The sequence below is a fragment of the Manis javanica genome, chromosome 13, assembly GCF_040802235.1.
Source record: "Manis javanica isolate MJ-LG chromosome 13, MJ_LKY, whole genome shotgun sequence".
NCBI classification, from domain to species: domain Eukaryota; kingdom Metazoa; phylum Chordata; class Mammalia; order Pholidota; family Manidae; genus Manis; species Manis javanica.
The window spans coordinates 53712163-53733998 of NC_133168.1; the positions used below are offsets into that span (position 1 = coordinate 53712163).

Consider the following 21836-nt stretch of genomic DNA (forward strand, 5'->3'; position numbering starts at 1 on the left):
TTCACTTCACAAACCTTCCAATAGGATTTTAGAGACTTTCAGGGTCAGTAGATCATACCATGACAACTGCTGCTTTTTATTACAGGGAAATAAAAATTAAAAAGCAGGAAGGAGAATAAATAAAAAGTGGAAAATATTGAAATACTGAAAACTCTTAAATTTCCTTGCTTCCCAGATATTTCTGCAAACATTTGAAATTTCCTTCTTTTCAGGTATTTCATTAATTCATTCATGCAACAGACATTAAGCAAACACTTCTTATGTCCTGGCTGTGATCTATGTGCTGGGGACACAGAGATAAATTAGAGTTCTCTGACTTAAAGTAACTTACAGTATAGAAAGAGAAAAGGTGGTAAGTAAATAAATTCATGCAAAAGAATGTTACTGGCTCTCTAGTGAAAGTGTACCATAAAAAAGGGAGTGGACAATTCAACCTGAGGATGATGTCTAAAAGTTTTGTAGACATGAAGCAAGTTGAATCTCAATGTAGACATAGGCGTTCACTAGGCGGGTGGAGGGGGCCACCACAGGTACAGAAGCTGGGAGCTGTAAGCAAAGAGAAAATGTGGTGAGGCTACAGCAGTAGGAACTATAGGTCACAGAGGGCACATGAGTCATTCATAGGAGTTAGTGCACTATTTGAGGACAACTAGGAATCACAGACATGTAGAGGAATAAGATTACATTTGAGGGCTAGAAAGATGACTTGAAAGGCTAAGGATGAGCAAGAGGGAAAACAATGGAAGCAATGGTCTCTTGGAAAATTATTGCTGAACTGCAAGTGGTCCAAGTACAGCTGCCCCAGGGCTGCCTTCCTTTGTTCTCCTTCAGAATTCTTCAGGCAGGAAACAATACCAAACTGCATGCTTGAAAGGACCTCAAATACTGGAGATCCATGTCCAGCTCTCCCAAGGATTCTCTTAGCCTGCTCTACCATGGTGAAGGGGGAGATCTGCAGCTTAACAGGTACCAGCCACTCATGGAGATACTTGTCTCCCCTCTCTGTAGCCCTCCGCCCCCCATCATTATAGGCTAGTGTGGTGTTAATTTTATGTGTCTCCTTGGAGGGTGTTTTGGATGAGATTGATATTTAAGTTGTTGAATTTTGAGTAAGCAGGTTGCCCTCTATAATGTGGATAAGCCTCATCTAATCAGTTGAAAGCCTGAAGAGAGCAAAACTACCAGCCTTCCTGAGCAAGAAGGAATTCTCCATAAGACGGCCTTTGGATGTCATGGGCACCATTAGTTTTCTGGGTCTTTGCTTGCTGGCCTTCAGACTGGAATTGCACCGTCAGATCTCCTGAGTCTCCAGCTTGCTGGCCCACCACTAGAGAACATTCACTAACACATCTCCCAATTATCTTGGGAGTTTCCTGTATTTGGTGTTAGTTCCTTGGTAGGCTAATAATACCTCCTACTAAGCCAACTTTTTTCCTTTGACAGCTTAATCCAAATGTGGCTGTTTATTTAGTCAAACTCACTTTTAGTATATTTCTAACATGGCTTTCTAATGTCCCCTTATGTTTTTCTCATCATCAGAATTTAAGTTGAACTAAGACAACTGGAAAAGACTCATTTAATAACATTTTCTGTAACCTGACATCTTATATAGAAAAAAACATAGAGATTAAATATTTTAGATAATTATTTATGTGGCCTCTTTGGTTGCAAAAAGATTTACTCAGGTTACGTCAAGAGACAGGGTCAGAATATCATGCTCAGTGGAATGACACCTGTGGAAGTAAGGAAAACAGGAACCTTAACCAGCTTTCTTCTTCTTAAGTTTTAGAATCTAAACCAGAATACAGAAGAAGCCTCACAATCACAAATCCCACAGAGACTAGAGCACACTTTACATTCTGGAAAGCGAGTCGGATTCTACACAGCTCTAATGACTGGATTATCCCCTGGCTTACTCTCAAGTATTGTGTCTGCCTCCCTCTCCATCTTTCTGTGTATATATGTTCTCCTGCTACCCTCCAGCTCACTTGCCCTCAGTAACTTGAGTTCAGGGTCTCAAGAGTGTTGGTTTGTCCAATTAATCACTATTTTTCCTAGAAGGAAGAGCTTTTGGTGTCAGACCACCTCAGAGGCTGGTGGTCTGACTAGATTAGGTGCCTTTGGGTAAAACGTGCATCCTGACCCAGTTGTCTGTGTACAGAGTTTGAGAGTGATCAAGGGGGCATAATTATGTATGTGACAAAGGAAACTGTTATGTTATCACACACAGTATTTAACAAGTTTTCTTCGAATTCCCACTGCCTTTATAGTATTCAGAGAAACTAAAGAGGAAAAGAACATACTTTAAACTATTAAGGGAGCCCTCAGTGCTGCCTCATGCTTTTTGTAAGGAGGGTGTGGATTCACCCATTAAGAACTGTATACTTCTCATATACTTTTTAGTGTAAAAAGATGTAAATAAGAGCATAAGGATATCTTATATAATAACTGTATTATACAGGCTTAGGTTGGAATTCCACATTTACCAGCCATAGAGAGGGTCTTACAACCTCTCTGGCCTCGGTTTCTTCATTTGTCAGATTTGGATAATACTTGTCTAGTACAGTAGTTGTGGGATTAAAGGTAATAGTGTATGTCAAGTTCCTGGCAGAGGCAAGCGCTCTTGGTATTGTTATTTGGAAAAGTGCTGTGGTAAGCTGTTTACATTTACAAGACATTCACATTCTCTGAGTTTGATGTCGCTTGAAAACTTCTTTCCTGCTTGGTGGCCGACTTTCCCTTTTCTTATTGTTCTAAGAATACTTCTCCATTTGACCCATTGTAAATAGTAACAATTGTTTAGTTGTTCCATCAGAAGAGAAGAGCCTTCCTGGAGCCTGGCTGACAGAGCTCCCTGTCTGATCTGTCTAACAGCTTTGGAGCTGGAGACAAAGCACAGGGCTCTCACTTCCTCCCGTAGGAAGAGAACAGTGGCCCCAACCAAAATAGATCCTTGGTCGCCTTGCAAACACTACTCAAAATAAATACAAAGGAAATGAGGGCAAAAATCTACTGTGGTGGATGCTGAGACAGAATTCTTCTCCAAATAAAAAGTTTTTCAAAGTATATAGGAAGTGGTAATGGGTATTACAGCACATGAATTACTGTACCAGTTCCAGATTATAAATTAGCCTGCCTAGTAGTTCTGTTTGAATTACTAGAACATAAATAAATATCACATCTAGAGAAATATGCCTATGTAGGTACATTTACAAACAAGGATGGCCTAGTTAATAGTCGCAAGAACCAACTCGCCCATTTAGAAGAAAATTAGTTAAGATCTTGGCCTTAAAAAATAATAAACTTCAGCTTTCTCATATACTAAAACTTGGAATAAAAGCTATGTCATGCTTTTTAAAGCTTTATAACTTTTAAAATGAAAGCTAGATGCAAAAGATTGAGGGGTAGAGGGGACACCAAAGATATATACAAAAGTATATTCAAAGAGTATATACAAAAGATATACTACAAAAGTAAATTCAGTTAAATTATTGCTAAATTCATTTGTTTGTATTCAAGAAAGTGACCTTTATCAGTCATAAGATTTTTAATGATCTTCATGATTAAGCATATCTTTATGATTAAAGATAACAGTCTTTACCAGTCATAAATTTGCTAGTTTTTTGGTTATTTTTCCTTTGTCTAGACTTTAGCCATTGTCTAAGGGTCAAAAAAATGCTCAATCTAATTGAAATTCAAGGTCAACTCATTGATAATATTTGACAAATTATGAGGCATGTCAGGTCACATAAATTTGCAAGCATCAATAGTTTCATTTGCTTAAAAAAGTTGCATCTCTTCATTCATGAGAAAACCACTTTATGGGAAGATAGCATCATTATCTGCTGAAGTATTATTACATATCTGGAGAAGAAAAGTATGTGATGAACTTTATCGTTCTGTTTCAGAATCAGGGGAGGGTACTTCATTCAACAGACTTACTATAAAGGTTACAAGAATTAAAGCAGAATAGCACTGATAATAAAACAGGTAGATCAATGGAACAGAATAGGGCCCAGAAGTAGATCCAAGTATATCTGGAACTAAAAGTCGTTGGGGAAGGATGTATAATATTTGTTATATATACAACTCAAATGACATGTAATAAGTGGGACTGGGATAGTTGGCTATATATAAGCAAGAAAAAAACATCAACTCTTATCTTAAAATAGATCTGAAGGTAAAATCCAGATATATTAAGGTATTAAGTATAAAACAAGGAAAACTATAAAGATATTAGAAGAAAACTTAGGAAAACATTTGTATAGCTATGGACTGAGGAAAGCTTTCCTTTGCAAGACAGGAAACTTACAGTAACTAATTTTTTAAAAAAACTACTCATACTACAGATGACTATGTAGTTAGTTTATAAAGGAAAAAAGGGAAGAATCAAACATGCATAACTTCTGTGTAATATAAAGCAGGGAACAAATGAACTTCTCAGAGAAAATATTTACAACACATATAAGACAATGGCTGAATATTTCTAATACACAAGAAGTTTTGCAAATTAATTAGAAAATGACAGATGTGAACAGTAATTCACAGCAGAGGAAGTACAAAGGGCCAATAAGCATGAGAAAAGATGTTTGATATCTACATTAGTAATCAGGGAAGTGAAAATTGAAACACCTTGTCATCATTTGGAGTGGAGGGGTGGTGACAGAATGTCAAACAATCCAACATCCAGTGTTGGTAAGGCCTGGAGGTAATTGGAATTCTTCAACGCTAGGGATGGTTTTGTCCAAAAGTAATCAACCAGTATTTGTTAAAATATAAAAATGTTCAAAAATTCAAATTTTAGTATCAGTTCTGGGTATTAGCTCACAAAAATAAGGTGTACAAGTTGTTTTTTAGAGGGAGGCAGAACTGTGTAATGGCTAACAGCGTGGCCTCCGTAGACAGACTATTTGGTTCAAATCCATAACTTACCATGACTTTGAGTAAGTTGTTTAATCCACATGTATCTCAGTTTTCCCATCTGTAAAAGAAAGGCGACAATATTTATGTCATGGAGTTTTATGAAGATTAAATGAGATAATGCATGTAAAGTGCTCAGAACATTTTCTAGTACTTCTAAGACCATAATAAACATTGGCTATTATTATCATTATTTATAATAACAAAAACAACCTGATTATCCATCAACAAGGAAAATAATTGAACAAACTGTACTATAAAACCTTTAACAATAATGAGGCATAACTGTATGCATATATTTGTCCAAGACATTAAGTGAAAAAGTGCAAGTTCCAGTTTGATATATTGTATACCCCCAATCTTGGAATAATAACACCAAATAAATAATTTCCTTACAGTGTGCCTATTTTTGAGATAATCTGAGATATGAGCCATATATTTTTTTAATTCCAGTTGTTCATTTATACCTCTGTCTCCCTTTACCCCCATTCAGGCCCCTAGGCTGCTCTGGGCTTATTGTCCCCATTGAGGTTTGGACAAATGAAAGAACCCTCCTAGCAACTGGTTCTAAAAAGTCAAATTTTCAAATATTTGAGAAGAGAGGGGTCTCCCCACTGCCTGACTGGAAAAGACACCTGAAATAAATAAAAAATATAAGTGTATAAATGTGTAGTGAAGGTTGGAGAAGAGATGCTCCCACTGGGGAGAGAAGAGAGAGTGCTAGAAGGAGAACAATGAGGGTTGGAGGGGAGCCTGAAAGAGAGGTGCCAGGGGCCACAAGCCACAGATAAAGCCTGGGCAAAGGGAAGATTCCACCTAGGTTGCTGGGACCTGAGACCAGAGGAAAGTGGGGCTTCAGTTTCCAGGTGGAGGCCAAGGAAGTTGGCTAAAACCCGCAGAGGAAATGGCTGTAGTAAACAGGGGCAGGTAGGAACTCAGATAGCCTGGCATGAATGACCATGGCTCAGGCATGGTACAGAAACCACCAAATCCCACTTGACAGAGTCTGACAGCAGGGGCCAGTGCATCTGTGGAGATCAGTGGCCAAAGCCCAGAGAGGGTAAAAGATGTCTCACTGTCACCATGGTTACCAAGAATCAGATGCTATCCATGAGCTACTTTCCACTTAGTTTCTGGTCCTATTTAAGCCCCCCTGAAATGTAGGCATAACAACAGGAAAAAGGAGGGTATTCTAAGTTAACTAAGTGACCTCCAAAATTATGGGATGCAATTAGAAATTAATTTGAGTTAACGAGAAATTAACTTATATTTCTTCCTCATCAAAGTTGTGGACTCAATATCAGTTACTTGCATTTTTATATGCTTAAATATAGATTAACTGAAATACAAATTATTAACTGAGGTTTGGACAAATGAGGTTTCTACCTAGGGGGAAAGACTAGATAACTGGAAGGGGAAAAAGAAAGTATTAGTTTTAACCTTAGGTACTTCTGTAATGTTTAAATAGTTAAAATCAGTCAGCATTACTTTTGTAATTTAGTTCACTGAATAGTATCAAATTCAAAGACAAAAAGAGCAAGTTCAAAATCATTCTGTAGTACATGATAAAGGTCAAGACACAAAGTGCCTGTTTTGGGCAAAGTATTATTATCGCTGTACCTCAATTTACTAATTTATAAAATGAGGAGATTGGGTTAAGTGACATATAACCTCTTCCTTCTCTGAAATTCTCAAAGTCAGTGAGTTTCCTATTCTTGAAAATGTACAACCAGATATGGTAGAAAAGAGTCATATTTGTGAGGGACGTTGGATAACTAAAGACCCTTCTGAGTTTTTGTTACAAGTAAAGATAACAACTAAAGGAACTATGGTGGAAAAACAGAATTGTTCTGAGAAACAGGGGTCTGTCTGTCAATCTTTGCTCTGCCACTTATTTTCTGCATGACCTTGGGCAAGACAGATTAAACACTTTGGATTTAAACTCCTGAAACATCTCTAAAGCAGAAGTTTCCAGTCCTGACTATACAAAAGAATCAGTCAGAGATTTTTAAAAACACACAAAGGCCATAGACCAGACAGGAACGTATACATATGTCACCAAACAACATATGCAAGAATGTTCATTTCAGCACTGTTGTAATAACTCAAAACTAGAAATCATCCACATGTCCATCAAGAGTGGAATGGGTAAGGAAATGCTGCTCTACTTAGAACCGGACACTACAGAGCAGGACGAACAAAGTTTTCTCATTAAGGTGGCAGATAGTAAATATTTTCAGTTTTGGCTGAAACTCAAACCATACAGTCTCTGTTGCAACTCAACTTTGCCACCATGGTGTAAAAGCAGCTGTAGACAATACAGAAACAAATCTGCCTGGCAGTGCTTCAATAAAGCTTTATTGGCAAAACAGGAGATTGGCCTCCTACTATACAGCAATGAAAATGAACAAACTACAACTACATGCAATAACATGGTTGAGTTTCACATAATGTTGAGCAAGAGAAGCCAGATACAAGAGAACACACACGGTGTGATTCCATTTATACAAATTTCAAAAATAGGCATAAGTAAGCTTTTCCATGGTGTTAGAAGTGAGACAATAGTGGTTACCTTGGGACAACGGTGACTAGGAGGCCTCCCAAAGGGATGTCTTGTGAACTGGATTGCTCTCCTCTGACTTGAGACTATGTTCACTTTATGAAAATTAATAGAACTGAACACTACAGATTTATACTCCTTTTTCTGATGTAAGGTTTACTTGGGTGAAAAGTTTACATTAAAAACATCGTTATTTCAGGGCCTGGTCCTGTAAGAGTCTGAGCAGTTAGTTGGGGATGTGGCCTGAGGATCTGTCCTAATGCAGCCTTGGAGAGGTAAGTGACGGGCCCAAGGTCACGTTCTTGGCAGAGCTGGCAGAGCAAGCTTCCAGTGCTGGGTATGGGGTGAGTCAGTTCTGCAGAGAGGTCACAGCGTCTGTCCTTGAGAACAGACTGGCAATCAGCTAAAGGAAGCCAAGGTTAAATTCCAGATTTCAGCCTATCACCTGAACATTCTCATTGGTTTCTCCCACCTGGGCAGCACCCTGGGCTGGTTTCTGGAATTGCTGGGAAGCTGCCAGAAGGCTTTCAGAACTCAGCGTGACACAGCCGCCAGCTCTCTAAGCGGATGGCCTTGGCATTCTTTGCAGCTCCAGGCTCTTCTTATAAAGAAGGCATTGTGTTTTAGCAGACACAACCTGAACTTTGAGTTCAAACAGATACAACTTCAACTTTGCATTCTGGGTTTACGACTTGTGGGCAAATTACTGAATTTTGCGCAACCCAAATTTTCAGGCATAAAATCTCCCACTTCATCCTTGCCACCCCATGACATGCAAAGATTTTTTCTCTTTCTTTTTAATTCAATATCGCTGAGCCAAAATTGATGTGCCAAGTGCTGTTAAGCCTTTTGCAAGGATTAACTCATTTAATCCTTGTCATTGAGGAAGGTTCATTTATAATCCTCATTTTACACATGAAGTAACTAGGAATCAGAGAACTGAAATGACCTGTTTAAGTCACATAGGTACATAAAGGTAAAACCAATTTCCCACTGAGGAAGTCTGCCTGGGTTCCCATCCCTTAAACACTGCTTTGGGACAATGACAGTGTCTCACAGTTATCACCTTGTCTGCTCTATGGAAGAAATTCAGTAGATGTTAATTCTGCATTTACTCTTTCCTCAAAGAGCTATGAATTGGGGTTGAGGCCTGGCAGCCAGAAAATCTAGATTCTAATGGCTCGATAAATCACTTTTTACTTTCTTACTGGTTTAATAAAGACACTGGTTTAGGTAAATCTGAAATATTTCTTCTACGCTAAATGAATTGTACTCTCTATAAATGCTTGCTCCAAACAGTTAATAACTTTAAAATATTTTTGTCCTAAACTTTTATGAGAATTTTGCATTTGCTTCCATAATCTGAGTTTGTTTGATATTTTTTAAATGTATATAATTATTCACTAGCTAAGTCTCTCTCCATCACACACCCACTCACCTACACTCGCCTTACCCCATCCTGTGGCTCCTGTTTGTCCCTGTACTCTGGGCACCCCTCACTCATGGCTGCACATTTCGAAGGGCTTCCTGGAAGTGGTACTCTTGACATAGTTTTAAAAGCAGACATTTTTGTTGATTTCTTCAGTCCTCTGTGCCTATACCATTCTATTAATCTGTGCAGTATGGAAGGAAGCCCATAACACAGAAGTTCTCCCCAGACCTGAAGGGGGTCCCTATAATTCATCTACAACTAAAGAAGTTATTTCATGAAGACAAATGATACCTTTTTGATTATCTCACCAGTTTGGCAGATAATGCTGGATTTTCTGCAAATTGAAAAGTGGTGATGGTGATGTAGTTGGTAGTGATCGAGCTGATAAAATATAACCCCATCTCCACATGGGATGGTTCCTTATAAAGGCAAAGTTGAAACTTATGTATCAGATTTGGAAATCACTGGACCAAAAAAGTACATGCAGAGGGCAAACATGGTAAATTCACAAAATAAACTAAGAGTTATTTTTTATATTACTTACTTCCCTACCATTTGCCTATATCTAAAACCCAGTTAATGTTTAAGGGAGCATGAATTTTGTTCAAGCCATTTACAAAAGTAAAAACAGAAATTAACTTGAATATGAAGTCATAATTTTGCTCTTGACACAGGATTAGCACAATTTCAGAAAAACATTTAAAATAGGTTGTTATAATATATGGGATGTATATAAAGGCATTGCATTTTAAAAAACAAACCATAAAAATACACTGTTAATCCTGGAAAGCATATTAGCCAGTTGGATTGAAAGATTTGCATTCCAGTGATAAGAGTTTGGAATTCCAAAACACAGAAAAATGTCATCTTCATTGTTTTGCTCAACTTGGTTTTATTCCAGGAAGTTAGGAGACAGTGGGCTAGACAGTATCAATGACAAGTCATGATGTGAATGCTTCCTCTGAGACAGGAAATTCTCTCAGACCCTGCACATGACTCCCTGCAAAGCTTGCTCTTTGTTTTCAGTACATCCATTTGGTTCTTTGTGCCTAATTCTATGTATTGTGTCTAGATGAGACAGAAAGAAAACTGCAATTACAAGGCAATACACTTACTAAAGAATTTGGTCTTACAGCACCAAGGAATGAATTAAGATGCTTACCACTGATTTATGAAGAGGTGTTTGGTATCAAAGGAAGGATTTGCTATAGTAGCCTTACAAAGGATCTCATAATTACTGTTTTCAGTTCCCAGATGCTAATTATTTCATAAACACACACTCATATACATGCATACATATACAATCATATACATATATAGATGTGATTGATTTTCAGGTGGCTTCAGATTTAAAAAAATCACTCATAATCAATTTTAACAATTAATACATTTTGAATTTGTGTTTCTTAGCTATTTCAGTTTTGTTTATTCAGACCTTGGGAATTAATAACCCAGAATATTTTCTTCATCATTTTGACACTGATTCATCCTGTCTTTGAATCTGCCCAACTAGACGTATGATAAAAATTTCTCCTTAGATAAGGAGTTGACTTCAGTTCAAATATCAGACTCTAACCAGTGCCCCAAGTATGCTCGTATTATTGCAAAAAGGAAAAAAGGTACATAATGTATTTTAAAATTGTTAACCATGATTTATAACCATAATCCTAGCTGAAACTTTCAAATTTATGTAACATGAGTACAAAATTATGGTAAAAAATCTTCCTTCCTAGAAGAATTTCTTATGGAATTACAGCAAAATTATTTCAAGCCAAGCTACAGAACTGCAATAGAATGATATGCAACAGCCCATTTGCTATACAGCAGATTTTTATTGCAAAAATCCTATTTTTTTATGTTTCCATATTTTAAGGCATATGCTTGGCCACTAGTTGAGGTGATGGCACGTTAGCCCTCAGCTTTTGGGAAGAGAGTTGATGTGTTGGCAGAGCAATACTCTTCCCCAGGCCTCTAGAGAAGGATCCTTTCTTGCCTCTTCTGGGTTCTGGTAGCCGAGGCATTCTGTGGCTTGTAGCAGCATAACTCCAATCTCTACCCCTTTCTTCTCATAGCCATCTTCTCCACATGTCTGTGTCTTCATGTCATGTTTTCTGTGTGTGTGTCTCTCTTCTTAGAGGACAGCAGTCTTTTTGGATTAAGGGACCCCTTCCTCCATAGGGCCTCATCTTAACTAACTGCATCTGCAATGACTGTATCCCAAATAAGTTCATTGCGCGGTGTCGGGGGTTAGGACTCAACATAACTTTCTGCAGGATACAGTTCAACCCATAACACCTATCTCAGCACTTGTTTAAGACGCTGATGTTACAGCATGGGTAAGACAAAGTTCACCTATTTCAAGCACAAGGAAATTGACATTAAACAAACAAAACCTGAGATTATCAGTTAGTGATTTAAGTGTTACACAGACAATTATGTAACAGGGCACCTGCTTAGATTGGGTGGTCAGAAAGATCACTCCAGGATGTCCTTTAAGCTGAGATCCTAAGAAAAGGAGGAGGCAGCCATGTAAAGACGGAGAAAAGAGGGTTCCAGGCAAAGGAAACCAAGATTTCCACGGGAAAAGAAGCTGTCCCTGTCCTACTTCTCATAGGAAATTTGTCAGCACAGAGGGTTTCATATCTTTCCATGGGTTTATGTATTACTTCACAAATGATCTACCTAAGTTTGGGCATCCAGCAGCCAATTTTCTGCAGTTATGGACAGACTGAAGAGCAACCCAAGGAATGGGATTTCTCATGCTCTAAAAAAAGTATTCAGCTTTAATTTGAAGATGGCATATTGTTTCATAAACTATGAGGTTATTTTTATAATTTGACAGCTACTTTCCAAATATAACTGAAATATCATTGCAAATGAATTCTAGAGAATAAAGATATTATTAGTGACTAGATAAACCCTAGTAATATCTCCTCGATTAAGATATCAAACCTGATTTGCATCTATGAACTCATAAGGGACATTAGTAACATTTACAAGACAACCACCCTCAAATTTATCTTTAAATTCAACAGAAATAATGTAGAAATAACCATTTTGATGAAAAATAGCTATTTTTACAAAAGCCACATTTTTCTAAGAACCCTCTTCCCTTTTTTAATTCTATAGGTTCTGTAGTATATGATATAGTGATCTAAAGCTGGGCTCTAAATGGTTTCATCTCAAGGAAAATGAAAACATTCTATAACAATCAAAAATTGCAAAAAAGATTTAAGGATCAAATCTCTTGTACCTTTGTATGTCAAATTTGAGTTTACATTTTTAATACTTTTAGGAAGACTCACAGTAAAAACAGGGTACCTTTTCATCATTTCTGTTGTTTGAAGGCATAAGCATATTTTACTCACTGAATTATTAACTTTTTCTTATGTTTATCAATTTTTAGAAAAAGACCAAGAACTTGTAAAATAACATGTCAGAATCTGTGATTCAGAGAGAACAAATGTATGTAGCTCCCAGAATAACCTCAGAGCAGACCCAGTTGAGTTGAATAAGGAGCTTTCTAAGAATAGGTTTGCTTCACAGTAATTTTCTATGAATTTTCTCAAAATTTAACATGGGGCAAGGCCTCTCCTAAGATACTCAAAATTTAAAACTGCTCATCTACTTTTTGGGGAAAAAAATATTACATTACAAATAGTTAGAAACTGATAGAATGAGCAGAAACTTTCTTAAGGAATAAATATTTCAAGAAACTTATGGGAGAGATGCTGTTTTCTATTGAGTTATATTTTAAGTAATTACATTAGAAGAAAGACATTTGGAGATTAAACAGAAAGTCAATTCTACTCTATTTCTTTGGACTATTCTAGACTAGCCTAAACAAACCAGACCAGCATTCATTCATTATGGGATGGTGAAAACCAATCCTCACTCTCCCTATGTGGTGGTTCCTGGAGGCATCAGCTTCAGGCATGGGACACCTGGTGTCCTAGCTCAGGAGGCAGGCCCGATGCTGGCTGCAGCGAGTAAGGGTGATCTACCAGGGCAGACAGGAAAAAGGTCCATTTTATTCAGCTAGCTTTCTGTTATGCCTTAAAGCCCACAATAACAGTGTTCAGAGGTCTGAGTGAAGTGCTGATTCTCTGGAAGAATGAGCTATGAATATTTCATTAATACTGGCTCACCAAATAATCAACAGAGGCTGGTAGAGTCAAAGCTCACACATAAATAAACTGTTGCATGTCCATTGTTTGTGGTTGTTGAGAATTAAGATCTATCCTAGTCGTACTCCAATGAAAATATGTGATTAAATATGATTTCGGAGATAAGAGGTAGGAATCCAAAACATAGAGGATGTTTTGACCCTTTGTCTAAATGAACTGTAGGAAAGCTATCGTTTTTCTCATTTGCCTTTTCTGTCACAATCAAAAAGTTGCCTCATTCCTTTGGTTCTAGAAGTGCATTCCAACAACAGGTCCAAGAGCTTTTTGCTTGGTGTTCACGTTTCCTTTGTGCCTCTGAGTTTTGCATATGAGGAAGTAAAGACTGAGTGTATGTAGAAAGAAAAACTTGCCCTTGCGGTAGTTGGCAGCTTCAAGGAGCAACAAAAAATTGTCAGCATACGAAAGGAAATAGCAACTGACTCAGTGTCAAAACAAATGCAGTCTGCTGTCAAGGGGGAACAGTTTAGTGACACAGGTGAAGGAGTGCTTTCTTCATGAGAACCATGCCATCCTGGCAAGGTGTCTGAGGGAACCAGGCTGCAGCAGGGCGTCTTCCTCCTCCAACTTGCACTACACCACTCTGACTTGCTACCCAAGTCTGCCTGGGCATATCAATTCCATGGGTTCCATGCATCAGCAGGGACTGAGAATATTTTAAAAAGTAAGAAACTTCAAGGATGTAGATTATTTCAGAAAAGTGGAGAAGAGAAGGAGGGACATTGTGGGCCCTGGAGGAAACATTAATATTATGTGTTATACATACTGGAAATTTCTGTACTCTTTGCAGATTCAATTTATGTGATGCACACATCTTCCTTCTTTGTTTACTCTTCCAATTCTCCACTTGATTCTACCTCTCACTTGGGAATTTCTTCTGCTGGATTTTAAAGCTATGGTTTTAAAGCGAGCGGCTTTGGCCTAGGCAGATTGGTTTGATCGTGACAGCTTTCTAGACAAGGACTAGGTAAGAGAGAACAGCAAATAAGATAATTCTAGCGAATGCAACATTTTTATAAAGAAGACATTTGGGATGAATGGGCTCCAATTTCTTGAAATTATAATTCTATTTGGTTCAAATTCACCATAGTTGTTTATCTGTTCACTGCATTTGACCACAGAAGGTCCCACAGCTATGTCCCCGACAAAGCTAAACACGGTAAAAGGTGTCATTACTGGGGAGTCTAAGGGAGTTGGTTGCAGATCGCCCTGAGCAGGAGTGGGGAAGCAGGAGGAGGGCACGTCTGCTTTACAGACATTCTGATACCCAAGATCTTTCCTCCCTGTGGAAGCGATGGTGGACTACAGCCCACAGGTCGCGTCCAGCCCAATTCTGGAACTCAAGAAAACCTTTTATGTAGTTAAAGGACTGTGGAAACAGCAGCATGTGGAGACCTATGTATCTGCAAAACCTTAAATATTCATTATCTGTCTCCTGACAGAGAAAGTTTGCTGAGCTAAATCTGTAAGTCCTAGAGCTTTGATATGCTTCACGGTTCCCCCATAAGCCACCACTGACGAGAGAAGAAAGAGGGTGTGGAGAATTTTGTGCGCGTTGTTAGAACCAGGCCTAGAGAAAGTATACGAACCTGGTGCCCGTGCTCCTTTGGACAGAACACTCTTCTGTGGCTACAGCTACTGCAAGGAAGGTAGGAAACAGGTCCCACTCTGTGCCTGTGATGGTTGGTGAAAATCTAGGTGTTACAAGGCATACAAGTTTAACTGCTTTAAGAATTAATAGATGGTTGTTAAAGAGTTCAGGAAAAGGCCAGAGCACCTCAGGCTTAAGGTTATAAGGTTATCACAGTGGTTTCCCAGAAGAGGTCAAACTGTGATGGTCAGTCATCGGAAGGGTGGGAAATGCAGGTAACTGGAATGAGATAATCAAAGCACAGAGATGGAAAATGTAAGGTTTGTCCAGGGAATCATATTTAACAAGAGATGAGGTCACCCAGGGAAGTTCTGGGAAATATGCTTAAAAGATTGGGTTCAGCTGGTAAAAGGCCTTGAGGGTTCTGCCCATGGCAGGCAACATATGTGAATGCCAACTTTTAAAAACTCAACCAGGGATTTTTCCTGAGGTTTGTTTTATTTGTTTACTATTTTTCTACAGCAGCATTGTCTACAAGTTGGAAACTCTGCATCTTAAGTTTCTTCATATACCTAAGTGAAGGCTACCTTCAGAAGTAGGAATGCTAGGGTTTCAAGGAATGAAATGAAATGATAAAAATCAACCCATCTCCTTTGAAAAAATCAGATTTGTAAACCATACATTTATAAAAGTGCATGATAACATTTATACTCAGTTTAAAGACTAAGAATAGAATGAACACTCAGGCACCCACCGCTAGCATGAGTAATGACAGGACATTACTAGTATTTGTGGCACACTCCCCACACAGCCCTCCTTGATCACATCTCCCTCTCTTTCATTGCCCTCTTCCAAGAAACAACAATTCTGAATTTGATGTTGTTCTTTGCCATTCTTTATGGCTTTACCACATTTGTATGGATTCTTAGAAATATTTATTTAATTTTACCTGCTTTTGACCTTTGTATAGCTGGACTCATACATTTTCTTCTGTTATTTGTTTTTGCTCAATATTATGCTTTTGAGATTCATGCAAGTTGCTGCTGCCTATAGCTAGTAGATAATTGATTTATAGACTATTCTATTCTATGTTATCCATTCTACCCTTGAGACCCATTTCTCCTTCTTTTCAAATTGGAGAAAATTCATGTCTTCCAAAGAAAGCTAAACAAACAAAAACTAAAACTAAACTAAAAAACAAAACAAAACAGGAAATAAGATGTTAGCAAAGCTCATATTACTCTTTGTAGGACATTTGAGGCCCAAGACATCTCTCCTTAGAACTTGTTGTACTTAAATGAGTATTGAGTTTGGCTTATCATGCTCAACTTGATTTGCTGTGACATTCATGTATAATCTTTCTGGTGGTTTATTTTTTTTAATGTACCTGTTCCTGCATGTGATTAAAGGGCTTTAGCTGCTTTAGAGACCATGCTTCTCTCCTTGTGCTCCCTCTGCCAGTAAAGAATATTCAAGGCACTCTTGTACTAATGAGTCTTAGATTCCATCTCAGGAGAGTCTTCACAGGGCCTTTATGGGGGCATCTCCTTGCAAACTTTCGTCTGCTGACAACACATGACTATAATCCATTTCCCTTGAACATAATGTAAGTCTGACAATAATAATTCTATGTAATTCATCCTCATTGTTAGGCTTTTGTTCTTCAATCTATTAATGACTTGATTTCATACATGAAATAAGCCATAGACTGTATCAAGTCTTGAGGCAGGCCTCGAGAATGTTTTTCAGCTCCCATGATATACCCATTCATCCATCCAAACAAGAAAGCCTGGATATCTTCATGTGGCACCACAGGAAAGTCCATACACAGTCCCATGAGAGAACCTTAACTGTCCAAATCTTTCTATAGAGTTTTCAAGAGGACAAAAACCATATGATCCCTTCCTATAGGAAGAGACAAAGTATTTCTGAAAGTGGCAGAACATTTTACTTTGCAAACATTCAAGTGTCTTTTCCTTTTTGTTATGTATTTCATGGCCAGGTTTCAATTCTGAATAATTAGCAAATGTTTGCCTCATGAGAACAACCTGAGTTGCAAAAACTCATATTTAAGCTTCTCTGCTTAAAGCAATCAGTTCCATAAATTATACATCTGTTATTTGATATGCATTTTCCAATAGGTGGTGTAAAACCACCCCACATGAATACTCATTTTCACAGTAAAGGTAGAAGCAGCCTGGAAGCCTGACTTTCTGTTCTTTTTTTTTTCTTGTGCCAAGAGGCAGACACTCTTCTTTTGGAAATCCTATTTATTCCTGATGGGAAGTTTCATTTCTATCTTCAGAAACATCATTTTAGACTTGTGTAATCAGTTCAGCAAAACTGCTTCTTAAAGTGATAAATAAATATCAAATTAAACTTGCAATTAAAGTTTACTAAAAATATAGGTTGCTATAACTTTGTTGGTGATAGAAGTGCAGAAGTAGAAATGATTAATGATGATTACTAATTATGCAGCTGTGTTCAGAACCTACAAGTCTACAGAGGCATGGGTTTAAAGCTAAATAAGTGCTTCATCGTACAAAAACCTTTGTAGACAGTATCTAAATCCAGCTCATTTCTAGTCAGTACTTAAACACCCCCATCATTTGCTAATGCTTAGCTTGGTAAAGAAAACCAGAATAACAGAGTACTAGAATGACCATCTTATCTCTTCTTTCCTTTGCTGTTGCTGTTTTATTGACTGTTAGATGGAAATTTTTAAAAAATGCCATCAGTGTGAGAAATTATCAGGTACTAACAATGGTGAAGAGAAGATCATCTTGTTAAAATTACGCCTTCTTTCTTTCCTAAATTTTGGATAACCTATCTTGGCAGTTCATATTAAAAATGGCTTATAGCCTTATAGGCTAATAGAAACCACTATAAAATAATGCAACTAAATATTGACTTATAGACAGAAGACCTAGATTTGATCATTTCATCCGCAACTCAAAAGAAATCCTACACATTAGGCAGCTCTCAAATTTTTTTTTAACTATATACTTTTCAACTAGCACAAAAAGCACATTTTCCCTTTTCTTCAGTTTGTAGAAGTGTCATTATTTTAGGAAAAACAGTTTTGCATATAAAACAACAGAAATCCACAGTTACATGAAATGGTAATATCTCAAACTTAGCTCTCATCTATCCCAGTCATGTGCTACTTTCAGTGTCTAACCAATGAGCAAGAACAAAAGACAGAGAGGGAGAGACATAGGGAGAGAAAAAGGGAGAGAGGAAAGAAGAAAGGAGAGAGAGAAGAGGATATTATCACTTTTAAGAATGCTAAATAGGGGCTGCTGGGTAGGGAAGAGAACAAGAATAGTGGTGAGGAAAAAATATGACATATACAAGAAGTTGTCACCTAACAAGCTTAGCTACTGAGGCCACCAAACCGTGGTTATAAATTTTCAGATTATTTAACCTGAATGTTAAATTAGGAAGATATATGCACCTTTCCTTCACAGAGGTGGCTTGGTGTGATGAAACAGATTGAAAACAAAACAAAAAACCCTCTAGATAGATGCCTCTGTTGGAATCTAGTTCCACCACTGAAATGCAGTGACCTTGGCCATGTTACATAAATTATGTACTCTTCTTTCCTCCTGTGAGAAATGGTGACAGTGTATCCATCAACTTACCCACCTCACAGGGATATCTGAGGACCCGATAAGGTCATTTTTTTGTAAAAACTCTTTGAAAGCTATAAAGCAGCAAAATAACATATAACACAGGACCACAAGCAAGCTGCATGCTGTTCCTGGGCCCAGGGAGTCAAATTCAAGAGAAAATGGAGGAGATGGCTTTTGTCATTTTAAAGAAAAAGGCAGTTTATAGCCATGGCTGGATTTTTAAGACCGCCTTTGACATGTTTGAATGTGTTAATGTTAAGCAATTTTATTTTAGTATCATGATCATAAAAATCTACAGACTTGTTTTTCAACAAAGTGGTTCCAAGAGGTGTCCGGGGAAGGAAGCAAGGTATTCACAACTGCAGAGGGCTTTCAGAGGGCCTCAGTCATTTGGCTTCCATAACAGAGCACTGGGAGGGGACGGCGAGGCAAAAAGCCCATGAGGGGCTTGCATCTGCCTCTCCCTGTATTCTCCTGCGTGATGCAGAGCAAACTGCAGAGCTGCAGGGACAGCATCAGCCTGGAGAAACGTGCCTGCCAGCTCCTCCCGCGACAGTGAGTGGTGGCAGACGGACGTGGTTAGGGAGAGGGTGGACGCAGGATCAGAGCTGCGGACGCACAGCCTCTCGCTTTTGACAGCAGCTCAAACTTCTGGGGCTCCAGAAAGTAAATAGACATTTGGAAAGAGATATGACTAAAGGATTTTCCCTTCAACTGCTCAGCATGTTACTGAATTTTGGAGGATTAAAGAAAATGAAACAAAAAACGATTGCTTATCCTCTCATTTCTTATCAATTGTTTTATCACATTTTTATAGGATACAGCCATAGCCCCAAAGCTTTGTTTGCATGAGGGGGTGTCCAGTCTATGGGTGGAAAGTTTCCATAATTCTTTCCATTCTGTTCTGTTCCTCCCTGCTCTGTTTGCTTGTTCAGGGTTTCTGTCCATTGTGATCCTAATCATAAAGATCAACTTTATTTGAGATTTTAAAGTTTTCAAGGATCAAAATGGTAGGGGGGAAAAAAAGCAGAATTCTTTCGGTATAGTACCAAATATTTGCCAAATATCTGTATGGAGAGCAAATGTGACTCTTTTCTTACTTAGTCAACCATCCGATTACACTTAAGTGATTGATTATTCAATCAATACTATGTCAAGGACACCATATACCTTTTTTTTAAATCATTCAATTTAGTGAATTAACTGAGATGATGAGTTTTGTCCCTAAAATGGTAACAATGTTTGTGCACTTAAGTGTCTTTCTCATTGAGGTCTTTCCCAACTCCTGTATCTGAAATAAACTTTGACTGTTGTTACTCTGTGATGGAAATTTTAGAAACACCAGCACTGTTGGGTGGACAGATGTCTTCATCAGGAAGTCACAAATTGGCGTGAGCTAAGAAAGCGTTGATTTGAGAACCATCTTCCCCCTTGGTCTCATTTGTACTTCCTCTTCCTTTAGCTGCTCTCCAGTATGAATTCTGTCCTTTAAGTCACTACAAACTTTGTCCTGCCAGCTGGCACACACTCACACAAACCACTCTATCCTTGCATAAAACAACCATCTTGTGATTTCCTAAACGAAACTCATAGATTCGTATAGTAAGAGGCAAGAGTTGACGTCAGCTCTCTCTTAGACAACAGACTTCAGAAATAAAAGAAAAAAGTTCTGTTTGCATGGGGACAGATCCACAGATTGGGACAACCAATTCCCTCCACTCCTGGGACAGTCAATTCGGAAACCAGAACGGTCGTTGACCAGCACCAGGATGACCAGCATTCCAGGCAGCCTGGAGAACAAATTATGAGGCTTTCTTTTCATTATAATGCAAAAGCATATCACACTGACACTGGCCTAAAGCACACTTTTTAACTTAAAAGCAAATTCTAATTCTTTGAAAACTGAACATTAAAAAAAACCCTCAAACCTATACAAATATTAGTGTCTCTGGAAAAGCAATTGATAAATACACTCCAACTGTGAATATTTTCACAGTTAGGTATGTATTAAAAAATAATATATGTTTCTGGAAACAGCTATCTTTTGATAATCTCTCCAGGGCCAGAACACACACATATATTCTGTGGATTGAAGGCTTTGTGGGTAAAAGAAATCATTTTGTCAAATGGATTCTTCAGGAAAGAAGAAGACTTTCCTTTCCTAAAGAATGAAAGAAGGTATTTATTTATTTATTTTTAATTGTGTTCTCCACCCCATCATAAACGACTATAAATTGTATTTGTGGTGGCTTTGTAATGTGTCAGCATGGCTAGAATAAACTACATTTCCCAGAATTCCTATTACTGAATGTTTCTGGTTAAAGTGGGCTATAAGAAAGGTTAAAGTGAGAGATGTGGAAGGTGCAAATGAAGCAGGAGCTGTATTTTACCTCTCCCACACTATTGCTTTTCTGCTGGCTCACCTCACTGATATGAGTCAGTGCCCAGGTTTGCAACTACTCCATCTTCCGCTGGATCTTCCTTCAGCTTCTCTTATTCTTGCACCTGGTGAGCAGAAAGTAGCAACTATTCTAGAGACAGGAGTAAGACATTTGCATGTTAGAGGGTGGGAAATGAATCCCGTAAGAAATCAAGAGCCTGAAACCTCAGTGAAATGTCTAGGGGTCCAATCTGTGGCATGTTGAGGTAACTTCTCTGATCGATTTACTGAGTGACCCTAAAAGCTACCAACTACGAGTGGGGCCCGGAACAAGAGAAAGCTCTGTAAGAAGTCCAGACTGCTGTGCAAGCAGCTCTGCCACTTGGGCCATAGAATCAGCAAGAGCCGATGGTACCTGAAATATCAGTGCCAGATGGGGATACTGTTTGGTGCCCGTCTCAGGATCCTATAGGTAGTTCACAGTGTGGATTCTTACGAATTTGAAATAAAGCCCTGACATTGTCTGTGGATAACTAGTCTTCTTTAAAGAAATAGCTTTTTTTTTGGCTACCAGGTCTTAGTAGAAATTGAATGCCATGAGTCAACACATTACCATGTGACCTGAACTGTCTATTTCTAGGTATTGTCTGACCCACTGAGCCATAAAGTTGAACATGCACAGAAGTATCTCATTCTGAAATGGGAGTGGTATATATGAGATTGGACTTGAGCAGAACCTGAAGGTACAAGTATGTTTCATGAGCAAGTGACCCATTATGACCAGGGTCTCTACTCCCAATATATTGTCTTCATTCTCTTGACCTGAACCTATGGTCTCTTGGGGAGTTTCCTATGACCAGGTGGTGGAATAAGGAAAAATTCAGGCCTATGTATATGGTTCTGCACAATAAGCAGATGCCACCCAAAAGTGGACAGCTGAAAACAAAACAGACAGCTGAAGCACAGTAGCGCTATGTTGGGATCACCCTGAAGGACGTGCAAAAGGGAAATACCCCCAGGGTACAGAACTTTGAGCAATGCACCTGGTTGTCCATTTTGCTTGGAAGGAGAAATGTCTAGAAATAGAATTATACTTTAATTCATGGGATGGCTAATATTTAGCTGGAACATCAG

At 38.3% G+C, this 21836-nt stretch overlaps 1 long non-coding RNA gene across 1 annotated transcript; it reads right to left on the reverse strand.

Annotated features, from left to right (window-relative positions):
• Positions 1-417: 417 nt before the first annotated feature.
• Positions 418-20880, reverse strand: LOC118967441 (uncharacterized). The gene is made up of 3 exons (XR_005054467.2): positions 20746-20880; positions 4933-4981; positions 418-546 (listed from the first exon to the last, which is right to left on the reverse strand). It is a non-coding gene; the product is annotated as an uncharacterized lncRNA (long non-coding RNA).
• Positions 20881-21836: the final 956 nt, after the last annotated feature.